Genomic DNA, 16,779 nt, shown 5'->3' on the forward strand with positions numbered 1-16,779 from the left:
TATCAGCAGATGTCTCCCCTGAGGGAGGATTGGTTTGTGGAAAAGATAAAGAAAACTGCCCAATTAAGAGAAGATAACTGCCACACCTCTAACAGATGGTAGCTGAATTCATCTTGCCTTGCAATCTAGGACAGTGGGAGGGAGGTGAAATCACAGCTCAGATGACACTTGAGTGGCACCAACTGGGCAGACATCATATTTTGGGTGCTGCAAGCTGGGTCATTTGGGTGTCGGGATCAGAATCCAGCTCTCTGCAAGGCATTTGGTGTTCACTGTACTCCCAGCAGCAGATCCAGAATGCTTTCCTTCTGCTGGTCACTGGCAATTTAACAAGGCATTTTCGTTACCTCTGAACGATGTCTTCCCACATAACATACACATAATTTCTCCATCTACTACATCCTTAACTGAGTGGTTTTTGCACAGCTTTCAAGTGTTTCCAGCACAGTAAACCGTTCTTTTATCAAACTGCTCTCAAATTGGGCACAAATGTTTCATGTGCTTTCAAATTTACAGCACATCACAGCCCACGGTTCTATAACTGAGAGGGCTTAAACCTGAATGAAGTTAATAGGACTACACAAATCAAACAGGTGCTGAAATGTTTGGGTAGTGATTTATAGAAGTTGACAAAACCAACATTTCTGCTTTCAGGGTAATGTTAGTAGCACTTGAAGGGAGGAGCAGAATTTTGGTGTCTGGAGAAAATACAGAAAATTAAGGGTGACTCTCAAGTATGGTCTGGAAAAGGAAAATTTTGGGAGAGCAAGATGGGGGAAAACACCAAGATGCAGCTTTCATGCTGGTGTCAGGTTAATTACACCTTCCTACGGCGTCACAGAAGAGCAGGGAGCTGTAAGAGGTGTTGCTTGTGTGGTGTTTCAGCCAGGAGCCAGCCTAGCACTGGTTCTGATTAGGGCCTGTAAGTGCTGTTATTATCATTAGTAACAATCAGGATCCCTGAAACGGAGGCGGAACAGGGCTGCTGCTGCCCTGCTGCTGCTTCTACAGCAAAGGCAAGGAAGGCAGACTTCTTACAAGGATGTGTAGTGTCCTTGTAAAGGGCATTTTACAAGTGGTTTTTAACTGAAATAAATATGCTTATATCAGATATTAAGAAGAAAATTTTCCCTGTGAGAGTGGGAAGGCCCTGGCACAGGCTGCCCAGAAAAGTTGTGGCTGACTGTCGGAACTCAAAATGTCCCTCAGACATTTTTAGAGGTTCCAGGCCTTGGTCAGAAGCATTTTAGACCCTGGCAAACAGCAGAAAACAGCTGTGATTTTGAGTTTGAACCATGGAATGAATTACCAACTTTAAAGGTGGAACAAGCAGTCACAGAGGGTTAGATGATATAGTAAATGTAGTCACAAATTAGAGGGTAAAATTTTTTAGTATTGTACAGGGGGGTTTTAACACATGTACAGGGGGGGTTTACTTTGTACAGGGGGGTCAGGAGTTCTAAGATGGAGGAAAGTGGGCCTGAACCTGTTCTTCCTCCTTCTTCTTCCTTACCTCCATGTTCTTGGTGATGTTGGCATTTTTCTATTGGTTTAGGCTAGGGACACACTATTCAACGTAGATGATAGATATTGGCACATTATTGTAAATCCAGCACACGTAATTTCTGGTATATAATGTTTGTACCATCCCACTGAGGGCAGAGCCCCACACACTGCCCTGCAGGACAGACCTGCGGCAGGGCAGCAGAACTTGTTATAGATAAGCAAAAATAAACAACCTTGAAATCAGCACAGACGAACTATGGCTTCTTCTTTGGCAACGGGGCAGAAAGACACAGACTTTCTACAATCTCGGAATCACCAATACCCACAGATTCCGACAGCTGACCCTGGATCCTGGAAGTGTCCAAGGCCAGGCTGGACAGGGCTTGGAGCACCCTGGGATGATGGAAGATGCCCCTGACCATGGCAAGGAGCTGGAACTGAGCGACCTTTGATGTCCCTTCCAAACCAAACCATTCTGTGATTCTGTGAAAAATGATTCACAAATTATGCAAGCTCATCTCACCACAAAGACTTTGTCAAATTCTATTTAAATAGTTGAAGGAACACAGGATTTTTGCAGCCAGCTTTAAGCAAGCTAAGGTGGCATCAGGAACTTTCAGACTTTTGTGGGTTTGTGCTTGCTGAGATCATCTCCAGGTGCTGGTTCTCCAAAAACCCTCTACAGCCTGTATGTGTGTCAGATCAGTCCCAACAGTCCAAGGTCTATTCACTTGGGAGATTCCTTACACCCAGAATTTCCCTAGGTGTGGCCCCCATCACCACATCATCCTAAATTATCCCCATGGCTCTTGATCCCACAAAAGGCTCACACACACTATCAGAGGCATGTCAGGTATTTTGAACTGCAAAAAACAGAGTAAAAATAATAATTCTATCTTTAGGCCATGGAGCGTTATAATCAAGTGCTCTGTTTGGGACAGGTTTTCACCAAAATATGAGGACGTGACCTTTCTGCACCATGGGCACATTTCCCAGGGGCAAATGCCTTCAGCACAGCAAACACAGCTGTATTTATTTGGAATTCTGGCTTATCAAGGCGTTGGCAACTTGCAGCAACTGGCTTTTATCAGCCTGTGATATCCACCTGCATTTATGTAGGGCTGGGATAGGGTCAGAGCCATCATTTCCTGATCTAATTAGTGACATTGCTACACGTCTTAGGTTGCAAATGCAAAATGTGCCCAAGGGTGTGTATTGTATTCCCATCTGTGGGAGGTGGGGCAGTTCTCTGCTGTCCATGGGGCAGTTTTTTCTTTGTTTCTCCCACAACCCATCCTCCCTCCAGGAGATCTCTGCTGTCCATGGCCACTAAGTGTCCCTGCATGGCTGAGAAAATTCCATCATCCATGGGGAGATGCTCTGCCCAGGGGAGGAGCCGAGCATTCCTACCTGGATACAATCTGACTTGGGATCCCCACAGCAGCCTTTGCCCACTGCATTCCCAGAGGAGCAGCTTTCTTCTCCACTGCATTCCCAGAGGAGCAGCTTTCTTCCCCACTGCATTCCCAGAGGAGCCCAGGCCCATCTCCCCCAGCCCTGGAGCTCCAGAGGAAAACTCCCCCCTTGTCCAGGATCCCTGCTCCAGCAGAAGCACAGCTGGCACTGCAGGAGGGCTGAGCCACCCTGGGATGGGACTGCTGCCACCTCCCTGACCCACAGGGGCTCAGGGCATTGCTGACTCTGGCAGTGGGTTGTTTTCTTATTTGTACCATTGCATCTCTATTTTTAATTTTCCTAGCAAAGAACTGTTATTCCTGCTCCTATATCTTCACCTGAGAACCCCTTAATTTCAAAATTATAATAATTTGTAGGGAGTGGGTTTATATTTTCCATTTCAAGGGAAACTCCTGCCTTCCTTAGCAGACACCTGTCTTTTCAAACCAAGACATTACCGCTCTTCATTACTTTTTCCATCCCTGCCATCCACCTGGCTGCAGCACTTCCCCAGCTCTGTTTCATCCAGCAGTTCTTCCCTTTCCTACCCCCATTCCCTGCACCTCCAGCAGTCTTCTGAATGTCCATTCTCCAGAAAATGACGTTTCCTCTGTGTGCCACCCCCAGTTATCCTTCCCCCAGCTCCACAACACCTTGTAGGTGATGTCCCTGGGTGGTCAGGAATGGATTCCCTCCTTTTCCCACAGATTCTTCACGCCCTATTTATTCCTTCTCTGCCCTCAGGCCCCTCAGGAGGTTTCTGTGAGTCCCTGGCTGGGGACAAGCTGAGCTGTGCCATCATCCATCACAGTGACAGACACACTGTGGAAGGGCTTGGTGGCACAGAGCCAGGGCTAATGGCCCGAGACCCCACTTGCCTTCACTCCCAGCTGCTTTGGGAGCACTCCCAGGTGCCAATCCCAGCTCCCTGTGGTCCCTGAAGGAAGGATGAGGTGGTTCAAGGCAGGGGGGGATTTGTCACGGTGGAGCTTGGGAACAAAAGCTGCCAACAGCTCTTTGGTCGTGCCACAATCAAGGCTCAATGACTTTGAACCCCCTCCCATGTGCCCCAGGAGAGCTTTGGTTTGTGGTCATGCTCTGTCCAGAGCCCAGGGCTTCTCATGGGTGACCAGCATGGAACAGCCACAGCTCTGCTCAGGTTCATCAAAGGAGATGGAATAAGCATGGCATCAAAATTTGGAGTAAAATTACCTAGAAATGGTATTTGAGATCTGGGATTATCTCTTCTCCCTGAGGTCAGGTGTCACTGTCCTTCCATGGATTATCCCATGGTATTTCTCTCTGCTTCTGGATGCCTGTTCACCTCTGAAGGCAGCAGGAAACACCCATGGGACCAAGACGAGTCTGTCTGGCTGAATCTGGTCTTTGCTTTTTGTGGCTTTGCCTTCACAGAGACCCAGAAACAGTTTCTTTTGCTCCCTATTTTATTTCCTTCTTCCACAGCCTTCAGATAAATGCTGCTATACAGCCTTTATTTCTTAAATGCCCTGTCTTGCAGAGGGAGAGATGATCTTGTCAAAACTGTATAAAACCCCATTTTCACCATGAATCTGTGATGTAACAAAAATGTGAGGGAACTGTGAAATGCCACGGCACCAAAACTTGCTGCCTCCACAGCCTGTTCCTGCACTCAGCTCAAGGACTTTGCCTTCCATCACTTCATCCCCTGGGAGTTTACCTGATCATCACTGCTGGCACTTCCCTGCCATGTTCACTGATGGATTTGCTGCCCCTCACTTTCACAGACAGATTGGTTATTCCTAACATGAGGCTGGGATGGCTCCCTTGCAATTCCATCCTTTTCAGAGGGCTCAGAAAGGAGAAGTCTTTAAGGGACATCAAGAATCGAGTAAATCTTATTTTTGTGAGGTGAAACCACAGAGATCACTTTAAATTTTCAGACAGCAAAAATGCTGTGATCCAGTATAAAAGTTTTCTGTGTGGGAGGGGGTCTGTAAGAGATGGAGCCATCACTACCAGTGTTCACCAGACAGTCAATAGAAGGGTCCATAAAGCCACCACCTCTTCCACATACCATGAGCCACAGAAAACTCCTCAGTACCTTCAGCTGACATTAAAAGCCTGTAAAACCTGCAAACTCTTCTGTGAAGACAGCTCATAGAGTTCTCAGCCATGGAAGTGTTCAAAAAAATGAGTGGAGGTGGCATTTTGTGGTATGGTTTAGTGGGCAGGATGCTGTTCAGTTAAAGGTTGGACTTGATGATCTTGGAGGTCTTTTCCAACCTTAATAGCTTTATGATTTTGTGCAGCTCATTAATGGACCCAATTAATTCCCCTCCCTTTTCCTTTCCTCATAGTGGGACAAAAGCTGTGACCTGTGGGGGAGCCAGACACTCACTGACTGATCCAGCCATGGCAGGGTTTTTGGGGCTGTAAATCTTCCTCTTTTCACCTTTTATATGTGTGACATCCCCACCTGCATCCCCACTCTCCCATCCCAAAAGCCAAAGAACCCCGCTGCTGTGCTGATTGCTTTGCTCAAATGAAACCAACCTTGATTCCAGCTCCAAATTCTGTTTGCATCCCCTTCCAGGCTCATTCGCTGCTCTCGAAGCTGGGATTAAGTGAAAAAAACAAGGGAGAAGTTAGCAACATTTGAAAGCAATTTAACCAGAGAGCAACTTTTAAATGAAGCCATTTAAGGGCAGATCCTCCCAGCTGTCTGGGTGTCCCTGCTGAGCCCACTGCAAATCAGAGTTCAGGACATCCCTGTCACCGAGTGCAGGCTGCCAGGGAAGATGCATTAGCCAGGAACGTCCAGAGCATGATTAATCTCTCCCTCCTCATTCGGATGCTGCCGCAGTTGCCACAGATGTTCAAGAGCCTCCTGGCAGTGACAGATCCCTGCATGGTCCTGACTCCTTACAAGGCAAGTAATGACAACAGCCACAGATTCCCAGGGCTGTGTCAGCTGGATTTTATGGGTTTCTTCCTCCTCTGGAAAGTTCTGCGTATTTTCTGGGATGTTTCTTTATGAGTTGTGATGTGTTTGAGTTGTGCTTCGACTCTTTCCCACAGTTCACAGGGGTAGATTGGAGATCTGGGGAAAACATCCTCTTTTCTCATCATCCCAACATGGAACTTCCCAGCGAAGGAAGAGGAAAGTTGGAGAAGAGCACATAGGGGAGCCAAAGATCTGCGTTTTTCCTCCAACTGATATTTTATTTTTAGGGAGGACTGGTCAATCCTGCAGGAAGCTTTGCTTTTCTTGCATTCCTGGCATGGGAGCACAGCTAAGAAGCTGCAGTGGGGCTGAGCCTGCACATCCTGGGAGCCCATGGAACACCACGGATCAGGCATGATGGGGAGAAGCCATTCCTTGGGAGAAGGGGAAGTGATCAGTTCTTCAGGGTGCCTGAGAACCATAGAATCCCTCAACAGTTTTGGTTGGGATAAGAAAGACCAGCTGGTTCAAACCCCCTGGCATGGGCAGGGATGCCACCCACTAGACCAGATTGCTCCAAGCCCCATCCAAACCAGATGCACACTTCCAGGGATGGAGCAGCCACAGTTTCTCTGGCAAAATTCCCCTTATGGCTCAGTGAGTTCTCAGGATGCCCCTTACTGCCCTCGGGTTTGCTGTCCATAGACACGGGTTCTGCCCTGCAAGGTGAGATTCCTTGGTATTAAAACCACAAGATCCTGTCTGACCTGCAGAGAAATCTCACCACTCTCTCCTAGCCTGGTATATGAGGCAGGCAAAGTTTTTCTCTCATTCTTTAAAGGTTTCAAGGGCAGGACTTATCAACTATCTCCCTCCTTGCCAAAGATAATTCATTTTGCTAATGATCCATCCCACCAAAAAAAAAATATAATACAACAAAATGACAAGTTTGCTTCACATTTTCATTTTAAATTTTCCACCTTCATTCATTTTCCACCTTCCCCTTCATGCCATCAAATCTCATTTTGCATTTGTCTGCCAGCTGCGTTCAGACAGTGCTGACAAGAGCCTTCAAAGGAAAACCCTTCAGCTCCTCCTCCTCCTCCAGTAGAACCCTGTTTACAAATCAGCAATGAATTTACTTGTGTAGCATTACAGAGCTGCAACCCCTGCTTGGCAGGCAAAAATTCACTCAAAATTCTTCCCGCTTCTCGTATTATATCCAGCAAGGTGTATCCCACTGTCAGAGATGAAATCTTAGCAGCAACCATGAGAAAAATTACTCCCCACACCACAGTGGCCATGCAAGCCTGAAATGTGAGGAATGTCAGGAGCATATAAAATACTTCTGGACTCTGTGGATAAAATCCTGATGTAGAGAGAGGCAGCTGTGAAGCAGAAGGACTCCAGCAGGTCCTGAGACTCTGAGTCTTCTTTTCTGTGGATGTTGCTGCCTTTCAGTTCACTCACATTATTCTATAAATTAACTTTTCCTGGGAACAAGCACGGGGAAGGGCCAATCAGTTGATCGAGGAGCAGCAAGGCACATTTTAGGAAAGGGGATTCACCACATTTCATTTCCTGCAGGAAGTTATCACTCAGAAAAATCCCACTGGATGGTGTGAAAACAAGGGAAGGAGGTAAAACCTCTTCAGACAAGTCACAGGAAGGGCAGGACTGACACCAGGAACACACAAAGAAAGAGATCAGAGAGGTCGTGAATAAATTTGGGGTGATAATTCAGAAAAATCAGTTAACTTATCAGAACTAGAAGGTTTAGAGGAGATATCAGAGGAGATAGGGTAAGGAACCAAGCTGCTTAAAGGGATATTAATGCCTTTATTTATAGGATTTTATGTCATAGATATCATAACAGCAGAGGACCGAGGCATCTCACCTGGTCTTGTGCCCCTAAAACCATCCCTCTTCACTCCATCTTCTGTTTTCTTGCAGAAATGCACAATAAAGGAGCCAGAAACTCCACAGCAGCCAAGCCCAGCCTGGATGAAGCCAGCCCAAAGCAGGGCTAAGATTTAGCACGGAGGCTTGGGATGAAGGAGCAGGTGGAAATACCTCACATCCCAGACAATCCCCTGATTAATGCTGGCAGCCAGAGGCAGTCAAAGGGAGGACTTCATAATTCCTAGGCCACTAATCTCACCATCATCTAACACCCAGGAGAGGAGGGATCCTTCTTCTTCCACGAGGGGGTCTGGCTGAAAAATGAGTGCCAAAGTGAGAAGCCATCAATTATCTTTAGGAGCCAGCTCCTCTCTGTCTGTGCCATTGGATTCATGGTCACAACCCAATTCCCACTGCCCTTCCCTGCTTCCAGAGCTCCCACACCTCCCTGCCAAGCCTTTCCCTGTTGGAAGATCCCAGCTCTACAGAGAGGGGGCAACTGAGAAGTGTTTTGAAAGATTTTATTCCATTATCAGTCTCATTAAAAAGTGAACTGTAAGAAATGTAAACCTCAACACCATTCTATCAGAAACCAACTTATTTCCTAGTTATAATACCCTATAAATATTTTCAACCTATTAACTTTTGCCACACAATGCTGCTAATACTTCTAACACCAATCACCTATTATTTTACCCCAGTGGTCTTACTACAATCCATCTTTCACAGTTCTAATTCTCTAAAATATCTGGTCTTTTTTGCAAAGCCATTGTTTAAAACTTGTTTCTAGTTTTGTTTTTTTTTTCTGCCAAGCCTTTCCCCAGCACCTCAACACGTCAGGAGTGCTCCTGTCTTCCCTGCAACACGAGTTTTCCTGCTTGTTGCTGGGTGTTAAAGACAGTTCTCCTTCTCCTGACCTCTGCAGTGCTGGCTCATCCATGCAGAGAAAGTGGATGCATATCCCATTATCCCTTGATGTGTTTTATAGCTCATGTTAAAGCTTTGGAGTTTGGACCCAATTTTAGGATCTTGATACCTCTAAAGAGAAAGTGATGGGATGTTATCTGAAAATCACACTAACCATCAGAAGACAGATAAAGTATTTATTTTATTTATTTATGAAATCTGAACTAGCTGGTACAGCTAGGAAAATAATGAATAGGAAAAAAAAAAAAAAAAAAACAAACAAAAAAACCCAAAAGTGAACAAACAAACAAACCACAAAAATAACTAGAATTTAAATGATGTGAAAAACCATCTTTTTCTCTGAATGGTTCAGCTAGCAAAAGGACAGACATTTCCCTAGTTTGCCACACAATCCTAACTCCTTGGAGGAGCCCATATCTATTTTTGGGAATGTTATGAAAAGGAACTATTTACAAGTGATAGAAAGTAATGGCTTGAAACTGATAGCGGGCAGGTCTTGATGTGATATTAAAAACAAATTTTTCCTGGGTGGGTGAGGAGCCCTGGCACAGGTGCCCAGAGAAGCTGTGGCTGCCCCTGGACCCCTGGTAGTGCCCAAGGCCAGGCTGGACAAGGTTTGGAGAACCCTGGGATGGTGGGAGGTGTCCCTGCCATGGCAGGGGTGGCACTGGATGGGCTTTAAGAACCATTCCATCCCAATACTGTTAAGGATTCTTGACTAAAATTCAAACTTTTATCCATCAGCTGAAGCAATTAATCTTCTCACCATCTCACTATAGGAATAATGGTGTCAAACATTCAGAAATTATATCTTGAATGATTTTGTGGAAGCACATTGCTGCACAAGCAGGACAGACCTTGTTACAGCGGTATCAGCTTGATCTGGGTGAGGTCTAGAACAATAATCCATATGAAGGATGGAGCAACGGGTGTCAGCCCAACCCTGCAAGGGGTGTCAGTGTCAGTTTAACACCAGAGAATCCACTCCTGAAGTCTAAGGGATGCTTGGTCAGGTGCCATGGGCAACATAAATGACTAAAATTGCTCTTTTTTCCCCAAATGCAGCTTAGTTCACATCCCAGCAGGGGCCATTTCAGCAGCTCTTGGCTTTTCTTGCAGCATCTGAGTCAGTCATTGAGTGCAGATGAATTCCAAGAGTTTTGGGTACTCATTTTCTGCAGACTGTACTTGAAATCCATTTGTTTACCCCATAGGGCAAGAGAAGATTATTTCCCTGGCCAGACAGGCCTTCACCATGAATTAGACTTGAGTAGAGGAGAAATGCAGCAGGAGGACTCCATTGCACCCAAGAATTTACCCAGATTTACAAGTAAAATTTAATTTTACTTTTAAATCCATGCTCACAAAGAAAAGACAACCAAACACTGATTTTCACTGATTGTCCCTCATCTCCAGTGCTGCTGTCAGATTCCCAGTGCCCAGTCACACCCAGAGCTGATATTTTTCTGGGCACTGCCCTTGTCCTCAGGACATTTGTGACCCCAGGGACACCCAGCTCAAGGCACAGCAAGCCCAGAGTGGGTCTTTTTTGCCCCAGAAATTCATCCTTCCATGCTGTGTTTAGGATAAAATTGACCAGCATCATTTCCATGAGTTTTAAAGAAAATGAGAAAACTGAGGGTTGAAAATAGCCCCAGAGTAAATGTATTTCAGAGATAGGTGCTTGATGAATGGGATTTTCCTTGCCAAAATCAAATTGTGAAGTCAAGCATTAGAGAACTAAAGTTCTTTTCTGTATTTTCTATTTGGTCATGGTTTGTTTTCTGATAAGAGTTACCAGTGTGACCAAAGGATTTATCATTTCTTTGTTTTAAGTTCACTCTTCAGTGAACTCATTATATCATAAATTCCTTCTCATGCAACATCAGACTGTTTTATTTTTATGACTGTGCCATTAAAGCAAAAGAAACTCAAGAAACCCCACAACACAGATCAGCTTTTAACTTTCTGTGAAAAGAAATGAAATCAGTTAGAGTTCCTAAAAGTATCATCTCCATTTTCATCATCCTCCATGAATATGAAAATTGTAGCTGATCAATTTTCTTCTGCCATAATAGTTAATTTCTAATAACTGGGAAATGTCTTAAGATTCACTCAGGTTATTCAGCCATCCATTTACTGCTGCCATTCCTCAATGTTTTCATATATTCCACAGTGAAAGCTATTAAGTCTCTTCTGTCATTCTGAAACCTTTTGCTAGATGAGGAAAAGTGAATTAAAATTTAGTTATATAACCTGCAGAACCAAATGACAACTTAAATATAGCACACTCTGCAGTATGTGAACTTAGCAATTAATCTGCAGCTAAAATTCCTCTTATTTGTCATTAATTTGTGGACAAAATTGTTTCTCCCAAGGTTAACATTTTCATTATCATCTGCAAACGATGGTACATCACCAAAGTTCAAGCCATTTGAATGTAGAACACTTTTTACATTTTTAAATATTCCTAATTCAGGTTTTATAGCTCTCTTGAAAATAATTAGGCAGAAAATGGATTATTCCTCTTTCAATGAACAACTATTGGAAACATTCTGAAATTTCATGCTTTCAGGCACCAGTGGCCACAGAGAGAAATATGCCCTTTCAACCAAGTCCTTAATTATTTTATCAATTGAAAGAGGAGCTAATATATTGTTGGCAATACACAAAGCACTGTCCTCCAGATCTGTATGATTTTATCCATGGGCTAATCCTGAAAATCAATTAACTGCTCCAATCCAGTGATCTACACGAAGAGCTACAATAATGACATTACAATGCACCTCTGTCCCTCCTCCAGAACAAAAACCTTTCAAGAGTTTTGTTTTCAGGAGCTGCAATAGAACTATTTTTATCATCTTTTATATTCCTGTGCTTTCCTGTATTTGCCAGTCCACGCCAAGTAACTTGGAGACAGCATTAATATTTGTTCTGGAGAAGGCTTTTTTGCTTTCCCTAATGATCCATTCCCATTCTTAGGTCAGGAGCAGAGGATTCTGGCTGAGTGTGTTTGGACCTGCTGATTGATAAGGATTGATCCACATGGGGATTTAATTCAATTAACTAATGAAAACCATGGGCAGAGTCCTCAGATTTGACGTGGGGTCATGATTGCTTTGCTTGATTCATGCATGTGCTGGCCCAGTGGTTTTCAGAAAATGTGCCACATCTGGGCCAGATTTAGCGCACAATAAACACGGGAGATAAAGTTTTCTTTGGAGACCAAGGGGTTGGATGTCCAGGGCTAACCACTCTGCACTTCCAGAAGACTGGGCCTGTTCAGCCTTTTGTATTTTGAGGGGAAAAAAATCACTCGTTTAACACTGGGAGAAGAGAGTCAGGCTTCTGCCTAAGAAAAAAGATGGGAAACAATGAATTTGGTTTCATTTAAGAGATGGACAGTCACAAACTGAGGCCAAGTGCACCCTACATGTTCAGTTGCCATGGAGACTGGCCTTTTTTTTTTTTTTAATGAACCTCTTCCCAAAAAAATCACCCCAATTAGATCTGCCCTCATGCATCACATATGCCTGAACTGTTCCCTGAGGTTCCTTAAGTAGTTGTGACTGATTCATTCTCCTTGCTGACATCTAAAGAAATAACCTTTACTTCCCAGTTGCTGGGCCAGCTTCAGTTCCAGTTTCATCTCTCTACTTTCCCCACAGCCCAAAATGGGTCTCTCTTTGCTGTGATGCTAAATTCCTGCCAGGGTTCACCAAAGGAGAAAGGCCAGTCAAAAAGCATGGAAAAAAGCAAAGTTTGGAGGCAGAAGCATGGGAAAGAGGAAGAGGAGGAGGAGGCATCGGGGTGTATCTTGTGCTGCTTGACAGCTGCAGAGGTTTGTCTTTAAAACTCTGATATTTCACAACCTGATTGTGCTCAGCATGGCAGAGGCAGCTCTGTCTGGAGCAGGGACTGGGACAGGCCAGCTTTAGGTTTCCCTTTTTATTCTGAGTTGTTCAGTTCAGCTCTGGGTGCTTGATGATATATTAGACATCTGTCATCAACTGTGTTGCTCAGAAGCTGTCTCCCAGGATGTCCCATCACCTTCAGACAAAACCTTATGAGACTAGTGTGCCCTTCCATGACTTCAGAGCAAGAAAAATTAGAGCAAATGACCTTTTGAAGACCTGGGTGGGATTCTTTTGACTGAATGCAAACATCTGTGTAATAGGTGATCACATGGGAGTCCATTTGTAACTTTTAGGGAGATCCTGGCATTTCCAGGGAATGATTCAGCTCACCCAAATGCAGTCAGGATTAAAGCAAGTGCTGATTTTACTCCAGTGGCTGCCAGAGGAGAGTTCAGCACAGCTGGAGGCCCTGGCAGTAAAGCTTGACTAAAGTCACTCTCATGTAAACATCTCTGAATTCATCCTCATGCTGGACCCATGAGTTCACACTGACTGGTACCAATCATTTTGGGAAATTCTAATAACACTGACTAATTTAGTTTTACAGAGAAATTCCACTTTTAGTGATTAATCTGCAGTGAATTGTTGCAAAATTCAGGGGGGTGGATGAAATGAACATTTTGGAAGGCAGAAAGAGTGTTATGTTAATTAGCTGCAATCATAAAGGGAGGAGAAAGCTTCTCCGAAAGCTGCACTCCTCTGATTTACAAGGATTTCAGCTGATTTTGCTGAAGCTGATTTTGTTCTCCATCTGAAAGGTCATTTCCAATCTAAATGAGTCTAAGTTTTAAGCGGAGAAATTACTATTAAAAACTCACATTAAAGGGCAAGGTGTTTGCATAGCTACAACTGGTTATGAAAAGAATAATGGGAATTCTTCTGGTGGCCAAAGCAATTTTGCCTGCACATTTTGTGATGATTTGGAAGCTGAAAGCTGCGGGATTACAACTCTGACCTCCACAAGTTATCACACAATCAGCTCAGCCTTGGGAGTCTGTGGCCACATGAAGAATTTCCAGATGCAGCACAAAGAGTTTCTCTGGTTGGGCTGATGTTGCTTCTAAACACCCCCCAAAAAATTTCAGGGGTGATTCTGAAATCAGGTGAGTTCCTGTTCTTCACACAAAGCTCCTCACAGGGGTGTTTTAAGTCAAGGCCAGAGGACATCATTTGTGTTGTTTAAACCACCCAAGCCATAAAAAAGACTCTTCACTTTGAATTTATGAACGCTATTAACTTCCCCAGGAAAAGTCCCTCTCTCTTATTAAATCATTCCCTGGGAAGAGACAACCACACAAGTCATCCTTGGAGGAGGGAAAAACCACGGCCCTGCTTTAGAGGCTTCCAGATAAAAATTAATTAGCAAAACGTACTGTGTAAATTCAGCAATATGCAAATGAGAGCAAATCTGAAGGAGTGTGTGGAGGGCTGAGCTGATGCTTTATTACTGTTATATTTTGCATAAAAAGTATAAATAGTTTACCTGTTTCACAAAATTTTCAATGATTTGTGATGTAATTGGGGATAATAATGGTACCATTAAATATACATACAGAGATACAAAATATTTTGTATCATTTATGGCTTCTGTGGCTTTTACACTCCCAGTTTATAGATCTAAAAGTGGAATTATTTTTTTCAATTTTAATTAAGGTTTCACAGGTTGTGTGCTTGTGTAGTTCTTAATATTCTCAGCAATAGTGAAATATATTTCTTGAGAAGAGTTGAGGATGAACTTCACTGAATATTTTTTATGCTTTTGAACAAAACTTGTCTCATGAGTGTTCTAGGGAGCATTTTTCCCAATCCAGACCCTTTTCCAGAGCTGGCAGCTGGGTTTGGGGACAGCAGGGACAGCACTTACAAGGTGTGTGGATATTCACTCTTGCTAAGCCCAGACATGATTTGTTGCTCATGCCATGGATCCCCATTCATGTGCAAATATGTTATGCTTAAAATAACAACTTTATCTACTGCCAGGAAGAGAGGAAAGAGAAGGAAAAGAGTCCTGGGCTACTGGAATAAATCACATGGACTCCATTTTCTTCATGGTGGAAAAAGCTTATTCTTTAGCCACATAATTCCTTTTTACACAGTTTTACAGACCTCACGTGTGACTCCAATTGGTCAGGAGATTTCTTGCCAATCCCTTTATTGGTCAGTAACAAGTTGTTATCCTGTATTGATTGGTCAAACTCTCGGTGTGTACATGTAGGGAAAGCTGTTTGTGAGAGATAGTTCCCATTTTTCTATCTAAGGGTGTAAAAGCAGTTTATAGAGGTGCTGGTTGTTTTTTCACCCCGGAATAGATTGTTGTGCTAACCAACTGCTCACACCAGGATTGCTTTCACATGGCAACGTGCAAAGGGCTAGCCTGATAAGGCCAGTCACTGATTCCAGGAGAGCAGGCTGGATTTTATGAAGCCTTTCTTTATGATTTTTCTACCTTACTGCAACACTGGACAATTATGCAAGATCTGTTTGGTCTGGTGTTGAATGCAACCAAGGCTGGATGGAGCCCAGCTCCATTCCAGCTGGAATTCCTTTGGTTTAACCGTAGACACCCCCTGGGCACCGAGCAGAGTTTGTGTCTGAGCCAGTCAGCCCCAAATCATTCCCATATCAAAGCACAATCCATAATTTTCTCCTGGAGGCCACAGCTGCAGGATGAGGTGTGACGTGTCTGGAGGTGTTCCTTTCTCCCACTGCTCACAAGGTTTGTCCAAGTAACCTTGCACAAGAGTTGATTTTCATTTAAGGGTCCCTTAAATCAGGACTGATGGAAGCTCCCCAAGCCGCTCAGCAGCCTGGAGAAAAAAAAGCTCCAGGGAAATCTTACAGAACATTCCAGTACCTAAAGGAGCTATGAGAGAGCTGGACAACGACTTTGGACAAGGGATGGAGGGACAGGGCAAGAGGAAGGAAGGGAAGAGGAAATGGCTTAAAACTGCGTGAGGACAGGGTGAAATGGGATGTTGAGAAGGAATTCCTGCCTGAGAGGGTGTGAGGCCCTGGAATAGGGTTCCCAGAGCAGCTGTGGCTTCCCCTGTATCCCTGGAAGTGTCCAAGGCCAGGCTGGATGGGGCTTGGAGCAACCTGGGATGGTGGAAGTTGTCCTTACATGGCAGGAACTGGAACAAGATGATCCTTAAGGTCAATTCCCACTCAAACCATTTCAATATGCCACAATTAGATACTTCATTATGGGCAGCCATAATTTAGACCCTGCTCCCACCCCAGCAGCTCCCACACCAGGCACAGGTGAAACCCTTGCACCACATCTGGAGGAAGGATTTCAAGATTTCAGTGCCTTTTAGCCAGGAAAATTCTTCCAGTGGTTTCCCAGTTCTTCCTGTTCGTGTTGTGCTCCTAAGAAGAGCTGTGCAGCGATTGCTTTGCATAAAAGACATGAATTTGAGTTGTGGCTACTGTCACCAGACATCTGAGATGGGGGAAGATGAATCCCATCACAATTCCACTCGGGCAAGTGGGCAATTAACCTTTCTTTCCCCTTTCCACTCTGAGTTATGGATTTATGAGGTAAAAGGGGCAACAAAGAAGTGCTTTAATGTGAGTTATTTAGCCCAAAGAATTACCATGTGCCTTTCCATCATTTGAGTCGTGGCACAGATCTGATTAACAAAATGCATCATGTATCAGTCTGCCCTCAGACACCTTCCTGGGAGGAACAGGGGCTCTTTTCATGGAGAGGGGGCATGAGGGAGCAAAGTCTGGATTTTACTGTGACAGGGAGATTTATCCCGGGAGGAATGACAAAGGACAAGAGCATCAAGGTGCTGGAACATGGAAAGGCCCCTTGATCACCAGAGATGCAGGAAGAAGTTGGACAATGGTTTTGCCCCATTGACAAAGCAATGAGCAGGATTGCTCCAAGGATAAGAACAATCTTCCCCATTTTCCCTCACTTTTCACTGTTTCCTAATATCAAGGTTAATCTTTCTGCTGCAATTTAACCCCATGGCTTTCCTGCCCTGCCACCAATGTCTGTGGAGAATCATGTCTTTAGGGCATAAAAAGAGACTGCAGGGTGGACAACGATGTGGACACCACAGAGAAAGGGATTTAAATTTGAGGGCTCATCCACCCCCTAAGGATGTAAGAGAGCTGGTAGGAGCCAGCAGGAAA

Source organism: Taeniopygia guttata, chromosome 1A, assembly GCF_048771995.1.
Source record: "Taeniopygia guttata chromosome 1A, bTaeGut7.mat, whole genome shotgun sequence".
NCBI classification, from domain to species: Eukaryota; Metazoa; Chordata; class Aves; order Passeriformes; family Estrildidae; genus Taeniopygia; species Taeniopygia guttata.